Source organism: Aquila chrysaetos (genome assembly GCF_900496995.4).
Source record: "Aquila chrysaetos chrysaetos chromosome W unlocalized genomic scaffold, bAquChr1.4 W_unloc_1, whole genome shotgun sequence".
NCBI lineage: Eukaryota > Metazoa > Chordata > Aves > Accipitriformes > Accipitridae > Aquila > Aquila chrysaetos.
In genome coordinates this window covers 5,030,124-5,053,978 of record NW_024470321.1, presented here as the reverse complement: position 1 = coordinate 5,053,978, position 23,855 = coordinate 5,030,124, and positions in this window count along the sequence as shown.

The following is a 23,855-nucleotide window of genomic DNA, read 5'->3' as shown; positions in this document are numbered from 1 at the left end:
ATATGCACCTGTGTTCTTCTAATTGGTATCTTTCTTATTTTTGTCTTCTTGTTTATTCTGTTCAAGGCCTTCTAAAGGCGTCTGGAATGCTCTTGTGACCGTTAGCTAAATATGTTCCCACAAGAATTCCCCCTTTTTCTTTAAAACGAGCATTAACAGATCTAGTCGCCACCATCCGCGAACTCAGCCCAGCAATCGGTAGGTGCCAGCTTTACGTGGGCGTCCCCACAAAGGCAACGATGGCCTTGCCGTACACCAACCCGATGCTCTTCGGAAAGTCCCGGTATTTATACATTTGTAGAGGAACGGATTTCAGCACACGTGGCCAGCGGGTGCCGAAATTCGCCTCGGTTGAAACATGGGGAGCCTATGACGCATGCGCTCGCTGGCCAGGCGCGCTGCACAAGTCATAGCCATCCTGTCTATTGGTTCATGGGCTTTGTGATGCAGTTGCAATGCACAGAGAATCTTGACCTGTTATGTTGGTCAAGGTGACCTACACGTTAGTTTTTGGCTGAGGTGGTATTCACATTGTTGCACCATCTAGGGTGTTCCAGATGATGATGGTCGTACAAATCGAGCGGGAGTCCATCGTGGGCCTGTGAACTCAGCCCTTTGCAAAGATCTATGAATACAATTAATTAAAACACAGTAAAAGCAACATTATACCTAATAAAATACACAAGAATAAAAGAAACCCCTATTTTTAACAGATACAAACCAACTCCTAAGTCCCCATCCCGCAGCTAAATGTTCTAAGCTGAAATGACAGGTTTCTTAATTGCGTTAAAGCTCTTGCAGCTCCTTCTTGCCTCTGCAGTTCTGTTATCTTTTTTATTAATTGCTCCACTGTCCAAGTTCCTCATGTCTGTTGTTTTTCTGGTGGTTCAAAGTCCTTTCATACTGCAGCTGTCATGTACTCCGGCCCACTCATGCTAACTGCGGCCTACTTATGCTAACTCTAAATAATCAGGCTCAAAGAAATGTTCCCCATTTTCCATGAAATCTCCCACAATTCCCCCCCCCTTTTTTTTTTTTTTTGCAATCCAAGTTACAAGAAATGCTTTTGCAATCATACGTTCAACTATTTTATGATATGTGGTACAATCATTACAACTGCTAATATTACAATTAGAATAACTAAGCCATGCATAAGCAAATCTTTCAACCATCCCATAATTCCAAAACTTGCTAGCCATCCAGTTAAACCTGTGTCAGTTATCGTGAGCCTTTTACTGTGAATCATATTGATATCAGGTGTTAGTAACGTAAGTCGTCCGAGGCTACATGGCCTCCCGTTAAGTTTCGATGGAATTCCTCTCCCACGCTCTATTCTCTCAAATAAAAAAACATCCCCGCAGGTAAAGCAGCTGGAATAGAAAAAAGAGTGTGATATTCTGGAAGAGATATAGTTACACCAAGCTGTAGCATTTCTATAAACAGGCAAAATAGCATTTACATTCTGACCCTTTCGAGTGGTGTTATGGGTGTAATTAAACATCACACAGGCATTCATGATGACTGATCCTAACAACTCCAACTCTTGAGGTTCTTGCATTACTTGAGGCAGGTGTGCATACAACAGGAAAAGTAAACATGGTATCTCCTTGCTGTAGAGCTTTTTCTCGACAGCTTTGCATCAAACCATGTGTATTTTTTCCCAAATCATTAAGTGAATCGTCATGGATTAGACAGAGGCACAGAGTTAGAGGGATTAGCAGGAGAAGGAGATACAGGTAGTGTAGTAAAGTCAGGTTCTGTTTTAAGTTCTGCAGACCCTGGAGAGGGAGTACCAGGGGATTGGGGGGGGGGGGGGGGCGGGCAGCGGCAGCACGGCAGCAGTCCCGGCCACGCAGAGGCCACGGGACACAGCGGCGGGACAGCCGCAGCAGGCGGTGGTGGAGGTAATGAGGGATATAAATCCAGCTCTTTTTCAGAGTCCACCCTGCCTGATGCAAAAGAATTATTATCAGAATCAGAATCCTGCTCGTCTGCGGCCTCCTTACAAACTGCCTCCTCAAAAGCAGTATCAGGTTGTATTGATATGATTTTCTCTGCCAGCTGTAAATGCACCAGCGTAGTATAAATAAATTTCCATGTCGACAAGGTTTTAGCAAGCATTCGCGAGTCATGTGGAGTTAAGGTTGGCCCAGAAAATGTATGGGACAAAACTGCCTGCGTAAAAGGAGATTTTAAACCATACTGAGCAATTGTAACTTTTGTTTCTTTTATGATTTTCCAATCAAATAGAACCCATTGATTAGGTCTATCCCCAGCCCCAATCAATTGACTGTGTACTGCGGTGGGCCACTCTGGGGGCCAGGCATGAACTGGAATCACGGTAACATCTGCTCCGGTGTCTAACAGGGCTAGCAGAGTAATGCGGGGTGGAGAAAGGGGTAATCCCACCTCCAGAACGATCACCCTTTCCGGACGGGTTTTCATGCCCATGGTCAATGCTATTTGGGCAGTAGGAGGAACTGTAGGAACCGTCGTCACATTGCCCTGTTCCTGCCCCTCCCCTCCGGCGGTCAGTTCCACGGGAGCACTGTTTGATCCTGGGTTGTTGTCACTGGGCCCTGTACAAAAACCGAAGGGGAGGGCCCGGCCCCCATCCCTCCCCTCGTACCGTTTCCCGACATCGGTCCCCGTTGCTTTGCACACCCCGGAGCCCCCTGCTGGGCCCCGGTGCGGCATTCTCGAGCTCTGTGCCCGAGCTTGCCACATTTCCAACAACGGAGGTTGCCCGCCCCCAGCCCCTGAGCCAGCCCTCCGGGTTTGGTTGCGCAATCCCTCGCTATATGGCCTCTACCCCCACATCGGTGACAAGCGCCTGCAGCCGCCCGCAAAACTTGTTGCAAGGCCGCCACTACCGGACGCGCTTCCCGGTGTTGCTCTCTCTCCAGTACATGGCGTATCATGTTGCCTAGCGACGAACCCGCTGGCAAATGAGAGACAAGCGCTGCGCTCTGTGGGTTAGCTTGAGCCCTAGCACATTCAAGCACAATCGCCTCTTTAGCCGCCTCCGGAAGGTTTGCCGCCTGCACAGCAAGCTGAAGCCGATCTAAAAAGGCAGTAAACCTCTCGGCAATCCCCTGCGGAACTTTCACGCAAGGGGGGTCCGCTCTATCCATGGCCGCGACACGCCCAAGTGCGGCCAAGGCAGTTGTTGCAACTGCCGTAAAGTCACGCCCGCACATGCCCCGTGCCTGTGCCTGAGGCGTTGCAAACCGTCCCTCCCCCATGAGCTGCCGAACCACCCGCCGCAACTCCTCCCATGGATACTGGGGGGGGGGCGCACCAGGTCCTGCTGGTGCCGCCTCTGCAGAAAAAAACCTCCGTCTCCGCCGCACCCTCCGTGCCCATGTCCGCAATCAAAGACGGACCACTCTGCGAGCCCCGCTCCACGGTCGCCCGCTCCGTCTGAGTCCGACCCGCTGTCCCCGAGGGCACTGTCTCCCGCTGTTCCCGAGGCGGCTCTTTACTCACGGACACAGCAGCTCGCGTCGCCAACAGGCACGCCGTAGTCTGCTGTGTCGCCGTGATCACCTTCTCTATCTTCCCCCAAGTCTCCAATCGTTCAGCAGCTCCGCGCTCAGCCGCGAGCGCGGATCGGAGCAAGGACTCCCGAATCTCTCCCCACTTGGGGGGGCTCAAAACTTCGCTAGGAGACCCAATGTCTCCCCGGCGCAGCAACCCACCTCATCGGCTAACACCTTTAATACCTTAATCGCTTGTGCAAGCTCCATCGTCGCCTGTGCGACCGATCACGTCGGGGTCACCACTATGTAGCGTTGCTACATATCAAGGTGCCGCGATTAGATCACTGGTTGGCCCGGACCAGGGAAGAGACAGATAACACACACGGTGGGAGCGTCAACTCCGTATTTTATTGCTCAGTTAATTCCTTTTATACTAACAACGGTAGGTGGGATTACTGATACGTCATAGGGAGGTGACGACTAGCCTTCTACCTTTCCGTGACATCGCGAGATCTTCCAAACGCTGTACCCTACAAGTAAGTTTGCAGATGACACCAAGTTAGGAGGGAGGGTTGATCTGCTTGAGGGTAGGAAGGCTCTACAGAGGGATCTGGACAGGCTGGATTGATGGGCCGAGGCCAATTGTATGAGATTCAACAAGGCCAAGTGCCGGGTCCTGCACTTGGGTCACAACACCCCCATGCAGTGCTACAGGCTTGGGGATAGTGGCTAGAAAGCTGCCTGGTGGAAAAGGACCTGGGGGTGCTGGTTGACAGCTGGCTGAATATGAGCCGGCAGTGTGCCCAGGTGGCCAAGAAGACCAATAGCATCCTGGCTTGTATCAGAAAGTGTGGCCAGCAGGACTAGGGAAGTGATCAAGTCCAACCATAAACCTAACACTACCACGTCCACCACTAAACCATGTTCCTAAGCACCACATCTACACGTCTTTTAAATACCTCCAGGGATGGTGACTCAACCACTTCCCTGTGCAGCCTGTTCCAGTGCTTGACAACACTTTCAGTGAATAAATTTTTCCTAATATCCAATCTAAACCTCCCCTGGTACAACTTGTGACCAGCCAGTGCTCCAGTGACCAGAAACTCTGCTTCAGCAGATTATTGAAAGATGAATGTATACACTCAAGGCCTGGATTTTCATAGACAAAGCATGTAACCTATCTGTGGCTGCATCCTCCTGGCTGGCTCTGAAAGAAGGTGTTTACTGATACTGGACTGGTCAACCCTCTATGTTCCCACCAGCCAAAGTTCAGTTTCTTTCACAGCAGTGAGGGAAGATCAGAGCAGAACTCTTCTTTGATCATGTTTTGGGTTTTAAGGCTTTTTGATGCCTAGAATTCTTTTTTTTTTTTTTTTTTTTTTTTTTTTTTTTATCATGGAACACAGCAACTGTTAATTCTTTCAGTTCTGTTATGGCTCAGATCAGAACACACAGGGAAAAACAGTTGCTTCAGGGAGGACTAGGGCTGTCCTTGGAGGTTAGGACATGATGCTCATTAGTGATCAACCAATCTTCTCTCTACAGTGATAAAGAAAAGACAGCTATTGCCTTTTTCCTGATTTTCCAGGTCTTTGTTTCATCAAAATTACCTTTAAAAGAAGTAACAAGGAGAGGAAAAGTGCAATTCAAAACAAGCAGATTTCATGCTGGTGGAAATACATTTATGCATTCAGCAGTTGAGAAAGTAGCGAGTGGCAGGGTTACGGTGAATGCCCAACCCAAAGTGACCTGAGAGGCAACATCTGAAAAACACACCAGTCCGAACTAATATTAGCTGTACGGGGGGGAAGTCTACACCGGCCATCAAAGAGAGGATCTAATCTAAGCATTTGAAGCTTGCAGTTCAAGACAGCATTCATCTAGTACTCTAGTACTATTTGTTGTTTCTTTCATTTTAGCTCAGCTGTGATCTTCCTGGGATGGTGCGTGGGTCAGGTCCGCACAGTGCTTGTGGCTTCCCTTGCACTTTGCATCCCATCGGGAGAGGTCACATCAAGTGAGACTTCACAAGGACAACAGAAGCACCAAGTGCCCAGGCTTGTTTGCATCCAGCAGAGACAGAGATGCAGGGCCAAGAGAAATTCTCCTGAGTGCCTGCCAGCAGCTCAGGACAACAATGAAACCACTGAAGTGGGGAGGGAGGAGCCTCACAGCTGCTGGGCTGACTCAGTCTATAATGATCATTCCCTGCACTTTTATAAGCTTGTCTGATCTTCAGCCCAGCTTCAAGAAATTCCTTGCACATGTTTCATCCCAGCTATCCATTTCTGCAGTGTTTTGGTTCTCTTTTCATGTGTGCTATGAATATATAAACACATCTCTCAGGCAGTTCTGCATCAAGTGAAACCTGAGAGAAAATAGATATTAAGCTTAATTGTTTGTTTAAAGGCTTTTAGCCAGACTCCCTTTGACACCCACTATGTGTTGAGTAGGAGGGAGGGTCCTCGTCTCTAGCTGAAATTGGCAGCTGATGCTCCACGTGGCCTAAGATGCAGCAGCAAAAGTGTGATCTAAGTTAGTCAAGGGAAGCTAGAATGGAGGCAGAATTTCTTTTAGTTAATCCTAGATGGACAAATTCTTAATTCCCTTTGCTATCAAGGACTGATTCCTACAATGTCTCCATGGCATCTATGAATCCTCATCTGCCTCTGACATTCCCAGCTGTGTTGACGTGGGAAGTTCCTGGGGAAAGTCCCTCCTTGTGCTTGTGCTTTGAACAGTCCCAGGTTGTGGGCAATGTACATGCAAAAATAAAACATGGCCAATTTTCCCTTTCATGCAGATTTAAATTTTTTCATACTCTCTCCCTTAGGATCACCCCTTGAGGGATTTAATGAAGAAAAACTTTCAACATATATTTAATTTCAGTCACAGGCTTCAGGTTCATTGACTTCTGTAGGACATAAGCATGCAGAGACATGTCTGGTGCAGACAAATGCCAAAGGCAGAACAGAGAAGTAGGTGGATTGTGGGTACAATCAGTTATGTCAAATCCTACTGTCTTTTACTGAAATAGAGCCTCACTGTGTGGTATTTTTTACCTTGTCTTCCTCTTTTTATTTTGTTCTAAAGGGCACCATATAGATACATTTTACTCACATGCTTTGTTACATCCAAATATTTGCTGCTGTTAGCCACATTCCTCCCTTCCCATTGAGAGATAACACCCACTTCCATACTCTTCCTACATCTGGAAACACCCACAGATGTTTGTTTTGTAAAACCACCCTCTGTTCCAACAGCAGAGTGCCTGTAGCTACACTGAGAATCATAAATTAAAATAACCTAGGAAGGCCAACACATGTGGAAAGTGCTGCAGAAGCAGGGAAATAATCCTCTGCAGAGATGTGAATGCTTTCATTATGATGAAACAGATTCTGAGGCCAATTTATCTAAACACCACTGTGCTTTAGAGTACTCAAAGAAAAACAGTATTCAGTCACAGTGACTTTAAAAAAAAAAAACAAAAACCAGCAAATAAAAATGTTCTGGGTTGTTCAAGGGATTGAAAAGGTGCACCTAAAGTCTCTGAAAAGATAGCCAGAGCTCTGGCTTCTCAGTGCACCTGAAATTCAAGGTCTACCCAAAGGTCAAAATACAAATGTAGACATCTAACAGTAGGCAAGAAAAACTGTACAGCATTATTAGGCCAGCGTAGTCATGGCGAATTGTTATTTGGCACAGGTCTGAACCAGAAGCCCCTGTCAATCCCCCACCCTTCCTATCGCACTTGAGAGCCTCCATCCCCTTCCTCCCCAGTGCTGCATTGGGTTGAGGCCGAAGCGTCTCTTCCTTCCTGAACTGGGTTTTGGTGTGACCAAGACAGCAGCAGTCTCAGGAGAGCAGGAGAACCCACCATCTTCTCACCAGTTGGAGCTGAAGTCACAAAGATTTCTCTGAGATTTTGGCATTATCAAAACTGAATCTAAGCCTTGAAATGATTCTGAGCCCAGAGTCCGGAGTCAGATGTGGGATCCTAACATCATCTACAGACAATGATCAACTGGAAACAAAAAATGGCTCAAACTGTTCACTTACAATATGTATCAAAGGAAAGCTGCAAATATGAACTCTGGTCATTAGAAAGGGGCATTTCACTTTGAAGATAAACACAAGATAGCACACAGGCTCTGAAGAGTTCAGACATAGCTGCACATAATAAAAAGTGGTCACAGAAACCAAAGTCTTGTTATCCACTTTCTTAAAAATTCTGCATTTTTATACTCTGCTGTTCAATTTTTTACCTAATTTGCAAAATGGGGATAATGTTTATCTCTACATTATAATTATAATTTTATAACTGAAGTGGTTTGAGTTGCTTGGCAAGAAGATAAGATAACATAAAATAATGCTTTGCACATCTAAACTCTGACAGGCTATGCAAGCAAATGGCAAAACCAGGAGGATTTTACATAGTTTAGAACCTCTACTGTCATGGTTTAACCCCAGCCAGCAACTAAGCACCATGCAGCCACTCACTCACTTCCCCCCCACGCCCAGTGGGATGGGGGAGGGAATCAGGAAAAAAAAAGTAAAACTCGTGGGTTGAGATAAGAACAGTTTAATGGAACAGAAAAGAAGAAACTAATAATGATAATGATAACACTAATAAAATGACAATAGTAATAATAAAAGGATTGGAATGTACAAGTGATGCACAATGCAATTGCTCACCACCTGCCAACTGACGCCCAGCTAGTCCCCAAGCAGTGATTCCCCCCAGCCCCACTCCCCCCAGCTTATATACTAGATGGGACGTCACATGGTATGGAATACCCCATTGGCCACTTTGGGTCAGCTGCCCTGGCTGTGTCCCCTCCCAACTTCTTGTGCCCCTCCAGCCTTCTTGCTGGCTGGGCATGAGAAGCTGAAAAATCCTTGACTTTAGACTAAACACTACTTAGCAACAACTGAAAACATCAGTGTTATCAACATTCTTCTCATACCTTACTCAAAAACATAGCACTGTACCAGCTACTAGGAAGACAATTAACTCTATCCCAGCTGAAACCAGGACAACTTCACAGTGAAAGACAGTGAGCATGGGGATATTTGTGCAAAACTCCAATTAATATGCAATTTACAGAATTAACTAGAGTAATGCAAAGATCTCTCCTTTTGGTGAGTCATGTCTGAGTATTTTTACCTGAGGTATGATTACTGTCACAAAAACCAGTCATAATAAACCTTTCATACTGCCAAGTATCACCTCAATAACAGCCACTCAAAGGAGGCACACAAAGAAGAGAGATATATTTATTCTGTGTATCATTTCAGCTGTTTCTCAGTGTTGTATAAAATAAAACATTTCCAGCCTTGGCATTCTGCTACTGCCATCTCATTCTGTTAAAAGAAGAGCAAGACAGTGTTATTGTGTATTACTCTTACAACTTACATTACAGTAGGATCAGTTTACTTTAAAATAAAGTGTGTGACACTCTACAAAAACATAGGGTTTATTTATCTCTACGATGCCACAGCCATGCCTAGGGTCCCAGAAGTTTAAGTATTGAGGTATCATAATCATCTGGAATATCATGGCACTCTGTTGGGCTGTTATACTCTACCAAAAAATATTAAAATACACCATAACTTCACTGTCGACATATCTGCTTTGGAATCAGTCCCTGCTCTGGAAGACAATTTAAAATAAGGTGGTAGTGGGAAAGGACTATTTTATCTTCCATTTTGCAAGTGGGGACTGGGAGATTTGGCTCCTAATCCAGAGCTCATTGACTCAATGACAACCCTTCCCAGTGACTTGCTGAAGGTCATCCAAGGAACTTTTCACAGCATTACTCAAAAGCCCATCCTCACTGCAGGAAAAAGAGCTTGAAAGGAAAGGAGGAGAAAGACACACTTGACATGCTATGTCTTCTGCGAAGTTCAGAACATCTCATGCTCATGAAAGCTAGGAGTAAGTTTTATATTGCACTAAGTTTGTAAAAAGCTGTCAGGGTTCAAGTCAAGGCTTGTATGCAAAAACCCTCTGTCGTGGTTTAACCCCAGCCAGCAACTAAGCACCACGCAGCCGATCACTCACTCCCCCCCACCCAGTGGGATGGGGGAGAAAATCGGGAAAAAAGAAGCAAAACCCACGGGTTGAGATAAGAACAGTTTAATAGAACAGAAAAGAAGAAACTAATAATGATAATGATAACACTAATAAAATGACAACAGCAATAATAAAAGGATTGGAATGTACAAATGATGCGCAGTGCAATTGCTCACCACCCGCCGACCGGCACCCAGCTAGTCCCCCAGCGGCGATTCCCCACCCCCACTTCCCAGTTCCTATACTAGATGTGGCGTCACATGGTATGGAATACCCTGTTGGCCAGTTTGGGTCAGGTGCCCTGGCTGTGTCCTGTGCCAACTTCTTGTGCCCCTCCAGCTTTCTCGCTGGCTGGGCATGAGAAGCTGAAAAATCCTTGACTTTAGACTAAACATTACTTGGCAACAACTGAAAACATCAGTGTTATCAACATTCTTCTCATACTGAACTCAAAACTTAGCACCTTACCAGCTACTAGGAAGACAATTAACTCTATCCCAGCTGAAACCAGGACACCCTCTTTTCTCTTAATGGTATAGCCTCTCCCATTATCAGATGAACAAACAGATTATGATGTTTTAGGCAGGATCCACGCAAAAGGGTTTTGGATTTAATGGCTTCTCTTCTGGTCACGTCTGATCATGTCTTTCAAGTACATACATTACAGTATAATATCTCAGACCGACACACACAGAAGATGTAATTTAGCCTTTCTCACATTGAAGGACCCTGGGTGAAGAAAATGCAGAAAAGTTTGTTATTTATATTCTTTTTCTTTCCCTCCAAGAAGAGATCCTTTATTTTCAGGGTAATTGAGCCTGCCTTCTAGATCACCAAAATTGTGTTGCAGAAGGTTAACAAATTACACAACCTGATTCAACCTGAATCTAATGTTCAAGGAAAGAATTACTCTGAAATGAGAAAAGACAGAAAAACTTAAACCTATATCACTGGACAGCTGAGAGTTGACGGTCCTCTTATGAAAAACCATTAATCTCAACAAATTTCACAGATTTCTTTATTGCTCACATACAGTTATTAAGTGTTCAAGTGCTAGGTTAGAGAATATCTAAAAAGAAACTACTATTAAACCAGCTGGCAACATTCCATTGCACTCTGAGTGCATGGCCTCCTTTTATTTTGTGATCAGCTTTGCAAGCCTAAGTAACATACAGAAATTTGTTCAAGGAGTAGCTATATCTCTTACTAAGATAATATTGACCAAAATATAAATAAATTTCACAACACAGAAGAGGGATCAGATTGAAACTAACATTAAGAAACTACACTTCAGAAAGAGAAGATAATTAGTCAAAAAAGTCTTCAAGTCAAGACTTGGGGAATTAAGGTCTTCAAGACTTGGGGAATTAAAGTCTTTAAGCCTTGGCTGGTAGAATTCTTATTTCTCCCCCACCTACCGAGTTTTAAAGATTGAGAGCTACTGTAAAAAACAGGCACTGCAATAAGAGCAGGTGTAATAAATTAGCAACTCAATGAAAAACAGGTCATCAAGACCAGTTAGTATTCATCCAAGAATACTGAAAGAGTGTAAGAATAAAGTGATTTAGCTGGTAATAAAAAAAAAATTGTGATTTTTATTACAATTCAGAGATGTAATGATTTTAAAACTGGAGACCTCTGTGATGAGCTAGTCTGATCCCTGCAGAGCACTAGTTAAAGATTTTTGTGAAATGTTTGCTATGTCACATTCATAACATTTGAGTGAGATATAGTGTATCTATTCAGAATGCAGTGGTCAGCATTCAAATGTATTGTGTGTAGCATATTAGCAAGTAGACTTAAAAACTAAAATATGAGAATGATACTAAAGAAATTGCTGCTATTCTGGTCCTTCTGTCACAATGAAGGCAAGGCATACAAAATACCATAATAAAGAAAAGTGATGCTAGAAATAATGAAAACCTTAGTTCAAGTGAAGGGATATAAATGTAAAACAAGGTATTTGTTTACACAATAGAAGTTGCCTCCACACGATATCCCAGAAGTCAAAAGCTTAAAGGATTCAAAAGCATTAAAGGTACTCCTCTGGATAGTGAGAATACCCTCAATTACATTATAGATCATAAAATTTACTGAGTAAATACATTAGCAGTGTAAGCATTTATACTTTGAGTCAAAAGGGAGTGAGGAAACACTTGGAATGGAAATATACCTGTGGCAGATTGTTAGATAATTTTCTTCTATTGGGTTTCTTGTACCTTCTTCTGAATTCTCTGCTATCAATCTCTACTAGATCTGGATCAAAGGCATAGCCAGGGTCCAAGGCAATAATTGCTATGTTCATAATTGAGAAATAAGTCTTATACTGATTTCAAATTTGAGAATCTAACATTGAAAGAAGATGTAGAAACTTGTAAATGCAAAATACTTGAGATGCATATAAATAGCTTTGTGAATTTAACTTCTGCAGTCATGAGGCAACAATGATACTCTTTGGAGTTTGGGTCCTGAGCTGAAACCTCTCTGAAATTCATATATTCTCAAATGACTCTTGGTTTATTTATCCCTTATTTGGTCGTGCTGCTTTTTGCATCTTGATATAGAGTCACAGAACAATCAGTTATTTACTTTTCAATAAAAGTAGGGGGTTTAGTTTGGATCTAAACATTGCTTTGTAAATTAGTATTTCTTCATGGCACAAAACCCCAGAATTGACTATAACAGTCATTTTCAACTGGAAGCCTGTCTGTAGTAAAGGGCTGCTGACTGCTTGAAGATGTGTGAGAAAAGGGATAGGAAAGGCAAATTCACCTAACTGTTTGACAGCAATCATCTATGTGACATTTGTAATGTGGCTGAGGCCTGCATCAGAAAAAACTTGAAGTTCCCTACCCTGAGGAAGGTGAGAACCACTGCTCTAGAAACACCAGGGTAGCAAAACTAAAAATAAAACTAATTTCACTGTAGCAGAAAGTCAAGAAGTAAACATATAGAAAGTAGAAATGTGTTTTAATGCAATTTATCCTTTCTCAAAAACCCCTCACGAGGTAATTTCACTTTTAGCAGTCAGTACCCACGTACTCAAAGTTAGTGCATTGATGTTGATGACCTTATTCAGCCTCGGTGATTCTGATGGTCTTAATTACACTGGAGAAAAGTGAACTAAGAAGAGCTAAGCCATTGTCCTTTTACTGAGGCAAAGCTGAATTCAAAAGGCTGGTCTTTCATAAGTTAATTTAGAGTAGAACTGTTTTCATCCCCTCTTTGTGCTAGTGAGGAAGGAGTTGGGGAGAAGAGGCTGGAAATGAGATTGGCTGCTCATTTGCATCTTACCAAGCCTATTGACTGACCCAAGGCCAGAAGACCAGTGTCCTGCAGAGCCAAGCCATCCTTGTCCTGCTGCCCCTGATCTGAGTCCAATCCAAACCAGTCATACCAGTGGAGTTTCACATGTTGTCAAGGCAAGATGGATTGAAATGCCCATGTAGCTGAGCTACACCAAACTTCAAAGATAAGAGAGAGTAATTTTTCATCATTAATCAAGAAGATCCACAAGATTACACAAGGCTCTCCATCAGCAGCCAGCATTATGGTTTAAACCATGACATACACTCTGAACAATTTCTGTGTCTTAAGGAGACCATGGAGAAGCTCTCTAGCCATCCACCACTCTAACTACCGTAGCATGCTCTGAACTAGTTAACTTTAGAAATCCCTCCACACCACACCACTTTAGCTCAGAGCCTTCATGCCCAAAAGACTCCCAGGCTCCACAATCATCATAAATACTTGTAATGAGGAGCTTTTGCTATATCTTTTGTTTACACAAGCTTAGTACTTCAGTGTCAGAGCCTGCTCCTGCTTCCATTCAAATCAATGGGAGTTTTGCCATTCTCTCTAATGAAAGTAGCCCCTAGAATTACATTACATTGGATGATAATGGATCACTATTCCTTCCTTGCAAGAACAATAATTTAGCAACTATGCCAACAAATATGCATGTGTTTAGCTTTAAGCACCTGAATAGTCTTTATTGTGCAGTGGAATTTCAAAAATTCTTGAAGTTAAATGCTCTTTTTGTTTGTTTTAACCTAGCCAACCCCTGGAATCCTCCTCTGTCAAGTAAACATGTCTTCCATTAGAATACATACAAACTTGGTATAATCTAGATACTATCAGCAAGCATATGGCTGATCTGGCTTCATACTACAAGTCTTGTAACTGATTATGCTAAAAATAAAAATGCAAACATATTCAAGCAATTTGGAGTACACCTAGGTTTATGTTTTGGGGCTTTTACAATAGAAAAAATAAAGCTAGTGGTGTTTATATGGAATATAATTCTGGATGGAAGTGCAATGTATTGGGTCATCTACCAAATATAGGAAACATGTTATTCAACATGGTGACTCACACAATGAGTAATATAGTCTAAAGGGTATATTCTCCCCTGTGAACAGACATAACTCTCAATAATGCTAATAATCCCATAAATCCCAAAGGGCCTCATATAGCTGAAAGTATCTGCAGCCTCATGAACTGTGAAGACTGTGCAGGGCCACAGATGTCAGCTCCTCACCACCAGCACAGCCCTCCCAACCCCTGCTTGCCCTAGGAGAGCAGTGGTTCAGTGGCAAGCAGTTGCGGAGCTTCCCTTGTATAACTGTACAGGAGGCTTGACGTCGCGAGTTCCTGTACTCCGACTCCATAATTCTCCTTGAGGCTGTGACAGCAACTGGGACATTGACTGCCAAGTCAGTTTGAAGATGATCTGTCTGCTTAAGAAATCTAGACTGCTTGGTGTGGAGGGCTTTCAGCTCCTTGCCATATTTGAGGAGGAGGCATGTGTCTTTCACTGTCATTGCAGATGATGCTGTGTATTGGGTCTGGCTGAGATGGAGTTAATAGTCCCCATAGCAGCCCTCATAGAACTGTGCTCTGCATTAGTAGCTAGAGAGGTATTGATAACACACCAGTGTTTTGGCTACTGCTGAGCAGCGCTGGCACAGCACCAAGGCTGTCTCCCCAACATTTTTGCCCCCTCCCTCAATGGCAGGCTGGGGCAGGGCAAGATCTTGGGAGGGGACATAACCAGGACAGCTGACCTAAACTAACCAAACAGATATTCCATACCATATGACGTCAGCCCAGATATAAAAGCTAAGTAAAGGGAGGCGGAAGGGAAGGCATTTTTTGTCTTCCCGAGCAACCACCACGCGTACTGAAGCCCTGCTTCCCAGGAAGTGGCCAGACATCGCCTGCTGATGGGAAGTAGAGAATAATATCATTTGTTTTTCTTTGCTTTCGCGCGCGACCTTTGCTTTCATTTTATTAAACTGTCCTTATCTTGACCCACGAGCCTTTTGTTATATTTTCTCCCCCCTGTCCAGCTAAGAAGGGGGAGTGATAGAGCAGCTTTGGTAGGCACCTGGCACCCAGCCAGGGTCAACCCACCACATGCTGGATAACAAGGAGTGACATTCTGGGAATATACTGGCCTCTTCAGACTTTGCTGGAGCTATCTTTTTGACTGAAGCTTCTCGCTGAGGAAAGCAGAATTATATGTATGAACTAGGGAGCACCAAAGTTCAACAAGTTACTGATGGACCTACCTAGAACTGGGCTGGGTGCTTGGGAGAGGGACAATTTGTGGTACATTTCATAAGGCAGGCAATGACTTCTGGAAAGGGGAATATTTTCCCTTTTGAAATAGAGAATAATTACAGCCCCACTTCTGGAGCGGTAAAAGACTACAAGCCAGTGTACAGCCTCAGCTGATAGGTAGGAATCAAGGAAATCCTACAGTGTTGAGCTTTACACTCTCCCTGAGTTACAGGATACACTGATATCATTTTCTTCTGGGCCAGAAGTGCTCAGAAATTATAGCACTTCTGTAAAAAACAGAAAGTGGAGTTGGTGTGATCTGATTTTAGCCAGATTTCCCAGCAAAAGGAGGCATATGTGTTCATACCACTCCCATATACACACTTCTCTGGAGCTGTTTAACTCTCAGTCCGACCTCAATAACTTTTGAACCAATCTTGACAAAACGGTGAATGTATCCAAACAGCCCTGCAAGTTCTGTGAAATTAGGTCTTTGGATAGACAGGGGAAAGGTTTATTAGTGCCTCAACTGTGAGCTTTTATGAGATATCTGGATAGCTACACGAGACACGCATGTTCGCTGCATCCATACTGATAAATAAAAGAGGTCTGTGAAGGGAGCTTAGCCTCTGGATACCTACTCATCCACACAGCTTATTTCTTTGTTCACCCCTTAGCTTTGCCTTACATGGCCCCAACCAGCTTTCTCCAATACAATGCCCAGCCTTGACTTGGGAAATAGTTTGTCCAGGGGCTGTTCCCAGGAAGCAGCATGAATGAGCTCTTCTCACTAGGCCTGGTTCCTCCCAGTCTATGAGTCCTTCAACACTATCCCAAAGGCATTGCACATCACTGTCTATATGCTTTACCCTAGGGCATGCAACACATATACTCAGTTTTATACTATAAAAAACCACTTGTGTGAGCTGCAACAAGGTCTGACCTTTATTTTCAAACACTTTAAAAAAAAACCAACCACAACACACTAAGAATAATAATTGTTTCTTAGGGACCCTTTGACAAGTGCTATGCTGGCATGACAATTCTGCTCCAGAAGCAGCCAGTGGTATAGAGTGAGTCTGCTTTACTTGTCCTCAGGACCAGGAATCGATCAATGGCTCCCTTTGTTCAGCAGTATAGACCTATACATCAAAACCCAGCCCCCATTAACTCTGTTGCTTGTGGGAGTCATTGGTTTGTTTCTGTTTTTCAGAGGACCTTCATGTTACCACAAGGAAGTTACTCTACTGGTGGAGGAACCTCTTGCCAACCTTGGGCTCTCAGTATTGTTGGCAGCAGCTGGCCATTTTCGAGGTTTGCTGTCTGTGGAAAGAGCTAGAAGCTTCATCCTGAATGCTGAAATTAAGCCAATGCTGAAGGAGCCCCTCTGAACCCACGAAGTTATGCCAGGACCTGCTGGATGCCTTTTGTCTCAACCCCACATTCAGAGTCAGCATCAACCCTTCCTGGGAGTCCCTGCCTCGCACACGGTACAAATCATTTGACCAAATAAATGCAATGTTGGGCAATAATTGGACGGTTAATTGAAAACCTTTCCTGCCCATGGTCTCCCCAACACCTAGAGCCTGTTGAGAGGTATCTGGAGCCCACAGCACGCTGCCGCTCAGGAGCCTCCACCAAACTGGTGACGCAGCTGCAGTGCCCCAGTGGGGATAACTGGCCAGCTCTGAGGATAGCTTTTATTCTGTGTATTTTGGGGAGCAAACATGCCTGGGAAGGTGGGCTCTAGTGTTTGTTTTAACTTCCCGAAGAGTTAAAAGAGCCATTCCAGCATTACCCAGAATGTTGATTATAAACCTACAATTTTCTGTAATTGGGCCTCATTAATAAATTCCTCAAGTGTTCCAAAAGGCAAAAGAGGTAAAACAAGAGCGACAGGGATCAGAGCAACAAGGAACTATGAGGATACCTGACTGTGTTGTTAATTTCCCTTAACCAGCTCAGAGAAGTTCTGTATTCAAAAGAAAATAACCATGATTCACAGAATACCTCTGCCAGCAGGGAATGGGATTTTCTCCATTTATAGTAATATTTTCCCCAATTTTTGTCCTTTCTTTCATTCCGGTTTTGAGCAGGGAAAACAACCCTCCCTCAGGGCACCCTGAGCCCCCTCCGTGGCCCTGGGCCTCGGTGCAAGCTGGAAGAGCTGTGCTCCCAGGGAAAGTCCAGCACTGGTCCCTCAGGGAAAGGCAGAATGAGGGTGGAGAAAGGGAGTAGAAAGCTTTTGAGAAAAAAAGTAGGGAAGAAAAGATTTGGTGGGAGAAGGCTTGCACAGGACCTGGAAGATGATTGAAAATTTGAGCGCATAAGAGTCTGCAAGCAGCTGAAAAGCAAGGGAGGTTGTGAAGCAGAGCTGCTGCTCAGGCTGCTTGTAACCTCATATCTGCACTTCTTCCCCTTCCTTCACAAAATGAAAGATGGAGTGTGAAGGTACTGGGTACTGCAGTGTCACGTATGGACTGAAGGTACGCCTGAATATGCCTGTGTATAGCCTGATACCTGGGCCTGTTTAGTTAACCGAGGATCACACATGCAAAGGCGGCTGCGTATCTGTGAGGGAAACTCCTTGGTCCCCTTAGTGCTTCTGTGTGTGATTCATCTAGTAAACACATCACAAGGAGTCATTAGAGCAGCCTGCAAGGGGGAAAATCCTCCCTCAAAACACATGCCATCTCTTCTATAGCCAGCATGACTAAGGAAAATGTGTGCTGCCATGAGCAACAGTTTTTTCTTTAGACGTGCCACTTGAGGTTTTCCAGCATAAAAATCTTCCTTGAAACGTGCAATTTTGATGTCCTGACAAGCAGCAGGAGGGAAAACAGATATTACAAATTAAAACAGCTCCAATCACCGACCGCTATTTCTTCTGCTTTCCCACTTGCAGACTTGCTCCCTTACTTGATATTTGGGAATCCTCTAGTCTCAGCATCTATTTACTTTATTTTATTTTTATGAGTGTCCCTCAATGTAATGGAAGAATAAACATTTCAGTTTTCACAGCCTTGTGGCTTTTCATGGGGACTTAGCTGCATCCACTGTGTTTACAAAACAGAGCTGAGCTATCGCATTTCTTAATTTGATGATTCTTGTCCTATCTGCATTTTTGGCTGCCAAGCTCCCACTGAAATGTAAAGTTTGTTAAGTTTTGATAGCCCCCAAGAGGAATTTCTTGATCAAAGTTTTAGAGTCAAACAGGACCGGAGAGTTTTATAGCTCACAGAATTACCAAATTTTCAAAAGTTCTAGACCACTGGTGGGAACTCTGTTGCAGCAAGGAGCCAGCCCTGCATGTCCCCACCTGAATCCACACCAGCCTCCTGGGGGTTGCACTCTGGCAAGGGAAATGCCAGCAGGCTGAAGCCCATTATTCTTGCGCAGGCATGTCTGTGCTGGGATTGGGAACAGAGCCATAATTGTGCTTGAGGTGGAAGTCCCTCTTCCCAATCTCCATCATGAGACACAGAATCTTGGAGATGTGATGACAATCCAGACCTAAATCCCTGAAAATCTGGTAGCAATGAATTATGTCACGTAAAGGTCGAAAAGGCTAAGTTTGCCCTCCCATGAATATAGTGAATACCCACCTACGTGTTAGTATGATAAGAATTAAGCTGACGCAATAAAGACGATATGGCACTCAACAATGTGTGTGTTATCTGTCTCTTCCCTGGTCCGGGGCCGACCAGGATCTAATCGCGCACTAGATATGTAGCACTGCTACATAGGGTGACCCGACGGTGATCGGTCGCCAGGCGTGATGGAGCTTGCGCAAGCGATTAGGTATTAAGGTGTTAGCGATGAGGTTGGTGCCTGCGGTTCGATTAGGAGGGACCCCACGCGAATGCATCCAATGCTGCGCCGGGGGGACATTGAGTCTCCTAAATAAGTTTTGAGCCCCCCAAATTGGGGAGAGATTCGGGAGTCCTTGCTCCGATCCGAGCGCGGAGGCTGCTGAACGATCGCAGAGTTGGGGGTGGAGCAGGTTGTCCGCGGACGGAGGCTGAGGCGTGCTGCGTGGGCGGCGCGAGCTGCTTGTTCTGGCGGTGTGGCAGCGCCTCCGGATCGAGAAGCAGCGGGGGACAGCGCCCTCGGGGACAGCGGGGACAGTGCCCTCGGGACACGGTGCGGACTCAGACGGACGGGCGGCCGTGGAGCGGGGCCGCAGAGTGGTCCGTCTTTGATTGCGGACATGGGCACGGAGGTGCGGCGGAGACGGAGTTTTTCCTGCAGGGGCGGCACCAGCGGGACCTGGTGGCGCCCCCCCCCAGTATCCATGGGAGGAGTTGCGGCTGGTTCGGCAGCTCATGGGGGAGGGAGACTTTGCAACGCCTCAGGCAACAGGCACGGCGGCGGTGTGCGGGGTGACTTTACGGCAGTTGCAACAACTGCCTTGGCCGCACTTGGGCGTGTCGCGGCCATGGATAGTAGCGGACCCCCCTTGCCTGAAAGTTCCGCAGGGATTGCCGAGAGGTTTACTGCCTTTTTAGATCGGCTTCAGCTTGCTGTGCAGGCGGCAAACCTCCCGGAGGGCTGCTAAAGAGGCGATTGTGTTGAATGGTCTTAGGGCTCAAGCTAACCCACAGAGCGCAGCGCTTGTCTCTCATTTGCCAGCCGGTTCGTCCCTAGGTAACGTGATACGCCATGTACTGGAGAGAGAGAGCAACAACACGGAAGCGCGTCCGGTAGTGGCGGCCTTGCAACAAGTTTTGCAGGCGGGTACAGCCTGATACTGCTTTTGAGGAGGCAGTCTGTAAGCAGGCCGCTAACGAGCAGGATTCTGATTCTGATAATAATTCTTTTGATCAGGCAGGGTGGACTCTGAAAAAGACCGGATTATATCCCTCATTTACTCCACCGCTGCCTCCCACGGCCTCTGCGCGGCCGGGACCGCTGCCGTGCCGCCGCCGGCCCCCACCCCCCCACCCCAACCCCTGGTACTCCCTCTCCAGGGTCTGCAGACTTACAACAGAACCTGGCTTTGCTGCACTGCCTTATCTCCTTTTCCCTGCATCCCTCTAACTCTGTGCCTCTGTCTAATCCGTGACGATTCACTTAATGATTTGGGAAAAAATACACATAGCTGATGGAACGCTGTCGAGAAAAAGCTCTACAGCAAGGAGATACCATTTTTACTTTTCCTGCTGTATGCACACCTGCCTCAAGAAATGCAAGAACCTCAAGAGTGGAGTTGTTACGATCAGTCATCATGAATCCCTGTGTGATGTTTAATTACACCCATAACACCACACTCGAAAGGGTCAGAATGTAAATGCTATTTTTTGTATATAGAATGCTACAGCTTGGTGTAACTATATCTCTTCCAGAATATCACACTCTCTTTCTATTCCAGCTGCTTTACCTACCGGATGTTTTTAATATTGTGGGAATAGAGCGTGGGAGAGGAATTCCATCACACAATTAACAGGAGGCCATGTAGCCTCGGACAACTTACGTTACTAGACCCAATATTAATATGATTCACAGTAAAAGGCTCACGATAACTGACACAGGGTTAAGTGGATGGCTAACAAGTTTGAGAATTATGGGATGGTTTGAAAGATTTGCTTATGCATGGCTTATTATTCTTGTTAAATTAGCAGTTGTAATGATTGTACCACGTATCATAAAATAGTTGAACGTATGATTGCAAAAGCATTTCATGTAACTTGACTTGGCACTAAAAAAAAAAAAAAGAAGAGAGGAAGAGACAGAAAAAAATATTAATGAAAACAAACGGCTGGAGAGGGGGAGAGAGATGCGGTTGGGGAACACACAGACATGGCAGCTGAAGAGTGAGAACATCTAAGAGAAATAAACCCTGCAGACACCAGGTCAGTGCAGAAGGAGGGGGAGGGATTCTCCAGGCGCCGGAGCAGAGATTCCCTGCAGCCCGTGGTGAAGACCATGGTGAGACGGGTCGTTCCCTGCGGTTTCTATGGAGTCCACGCTGGAGCAGTGTGCTCCTGAAGGACTGCACGTCTGTGGAGGGGACCCATGCTGAAGATCTTCGTGAAGGACTGTCTCCCATGGGAGAGATCCACGACTGGAACAGGGGAAGAGTGTGATGAGTGCTGCCATGAGGAGGATGAAGTGACAGAGATATGTGTGATGAACTAACAGCAAACCTCATTTCCCGTCCCTGTCCAGCTTGTGGGAGAGTAGTGATAGGATACTATGTAGGTGACTGGTGTCCAGCCAGGATCAACCCCTCACATAGACAAAAATGCATTATAAAATAGAATGAAATTACATTGCAATTGGGAATTTCAAAAACAAGGGCTCTGTGTAACTCCTTTACAAGGGAATGAAAGTGTATGTATTGGAATTAGGTGAAGGGCGCATTTGCAAGGTGCATTTGCTACTAATATGCAGGAGAGACCTAAGACCTTGCACAGATATTACAAGATCAAATGGGAAATATACGAAATTAGCAGAATAAAGGTGTTTTCAAAGAATTGTCTAATATTGGTTGAATGCTTAAATCCAAAAACATGATTTGAAGGTTTAAATTTGTGTATCTGAATTATATTGCTATTGGAGAATTATTAATCATTTGGTGTGTTTGCAGCAATCAGAATCACCTGAGGAGCAGTACGAGGATTGCGTCAGTTCGAAGCTAGAGTCCTCGCTGCCTTCCTCTGAATCTGATGTTCCTAAACAAAAAGGGGGCGATGTGGGAGCAGCTCGGAAACACCTGGCATTTGTTTTCAAGAGTGACCGTTAGAATTTGTTGTGCTGCATGTTTGCCAAGCCTTGAAGAACTAGTTTTACAAGGTCAGGTTGGAGGATGGCCTGTGTAGGCCTGGGAAGATGTGGCTGAAGACAGTCACGAGTATGTCTATGGAATGTTTTTATCTTTAACTGTTCTGAGGACTGGCAAACATCCCAGCTGGGTCAGATATGCCCTCCTGTGCTAGTAGTATTGCTGTGAGTCGTTAGTACTTTCTGGATCTTTGTTAAACATATATAAGTTGGATTCTTTTGTGAAATAAAGGGAATCTTCACAGAAAAAAAAAAAGAAAAAGAAAAGGGGAAATGTGGGAGATTCATAGAAAATGGGGGAACATTTCTTGAGCCTGATTATTTAGAGTGTAGCATAAGTAGCCCGCGTCAACATGAGTGGACCGGAGTACGCTCCCTTTAAGCCACTACAGTATTGCATGTTACCGTAGACACCGATAGTAAATATATTCTCGCTCAGCGCACAGGAAGCAGAATAGCTTGGCGGTTGTAAACACTGGCGTGCTTGCATAGCCCAACTGGGGATTCCCAACGAGATCAAGAGGATAATGGTACAGCTTATACTGCGGAAAAGGTGAAACGATTTTTGTCAATCTGGGGGTATAGCCCTTGTACATGGCATTCCTTATAACAGCACCGGCCAGGCCATTGTAGAACGAGCACATCGAACCTTAAAGACCCTGCTAGATCGGCTGGGAGGGGACCAGGCGGAGCCCTCCTGCTTACGGGATAATTCACTGTTCTCCGTACACAGCGTCTCCTGTTAACTGCGTTAACTTCATAAATCAGACAATTCGGGGGGACCTGGACCAGATGACGGTTGCAACGACATTTTACGAGTACGGAAGAGAAAGGCCCCTACCCGTTGGTCCGTGTGCGTGATCCCCAGACAGCCAATGGGACGGACCGTTTGAGCTGCGTTCCTCGGGCGGGGTACGCCTGTGTACAGACGCCTGAAGGGCTACTGAAATGGGTCCCTAGTCGTATGGTTCGTCCTGCCCTAACCTTGTAGTGTTGAGTGTTTTTCTTTACAGATTGCTGTTATCCTTTCCTGGCTTGTGACGTCTTGGGTATCTGCTACAAATTTCTGACGCTGGAGCAATTAATCAACAAGATAACAGAACTGCAGAAGCAAGAAGGCGCTGCAAGACCTTTTAGCAATTAAGAAAACTGTCATTTCGGCTTAGAACATTAGCTGGCGGGATGGGGACTTAGGAGTTGGTTTGTATCTTGTTAAAAATCGGGGTTTTTTTTCTTGTGTATTTATTAGGTATTGTTGCTTTTACTGGTTTAATTATTGTGTTCATATATCTTGTAGGTCACCTTAGCCGACATAACAGGTCAAGATCTCTGTGCACTGCAACCACATCACTAAGCCCTGAACCAATAGACACGATGGCTATGACTCGTGCGGCACGTCTGGCCAGCGACCGCATGTGCCATAGGCTCCCTATGTTTCAACTGAGGCGAATTTTGGCACCCATGGCCACGCGTGCTAAAATCTGTTCCTCTGCAAATGTACAAATACCGGATTCTCCAAAGAGCATCGGGCTGGTGTACGGAAGGCCATCGTTGCCTCTCTGGGGACGCCCATGTAAAGCTGGCACCTACCGATTGCTGAGCTGAGTTCGCGGATGGTGGTGACTAGATCTGCTAATGCTCTTTTATAGAAAAAGGGAGGGGGAATTGTTGTGGGAACATTTCAGCTAACGGTCACAAGAGCATTCCAGACGCCTTTAGAAGGCCTTGAACAGAATAAACAAGAAGACAAAAATAAGAAAGATACCAATTAGAAAACACAGGTGCATATTCCCGCATAAAGAGAACTTGGCACAACCAACCTCAATTGGGCAGTTTATCTTGACCAATTAGACTGAGATAAGTCTTGTATGTTAGTTAGTATGACCAATTATATTTTATGTTTATGCGCGGTGCAGTGTTATGCAGCCATCATTGAGTGCAAACTTGAC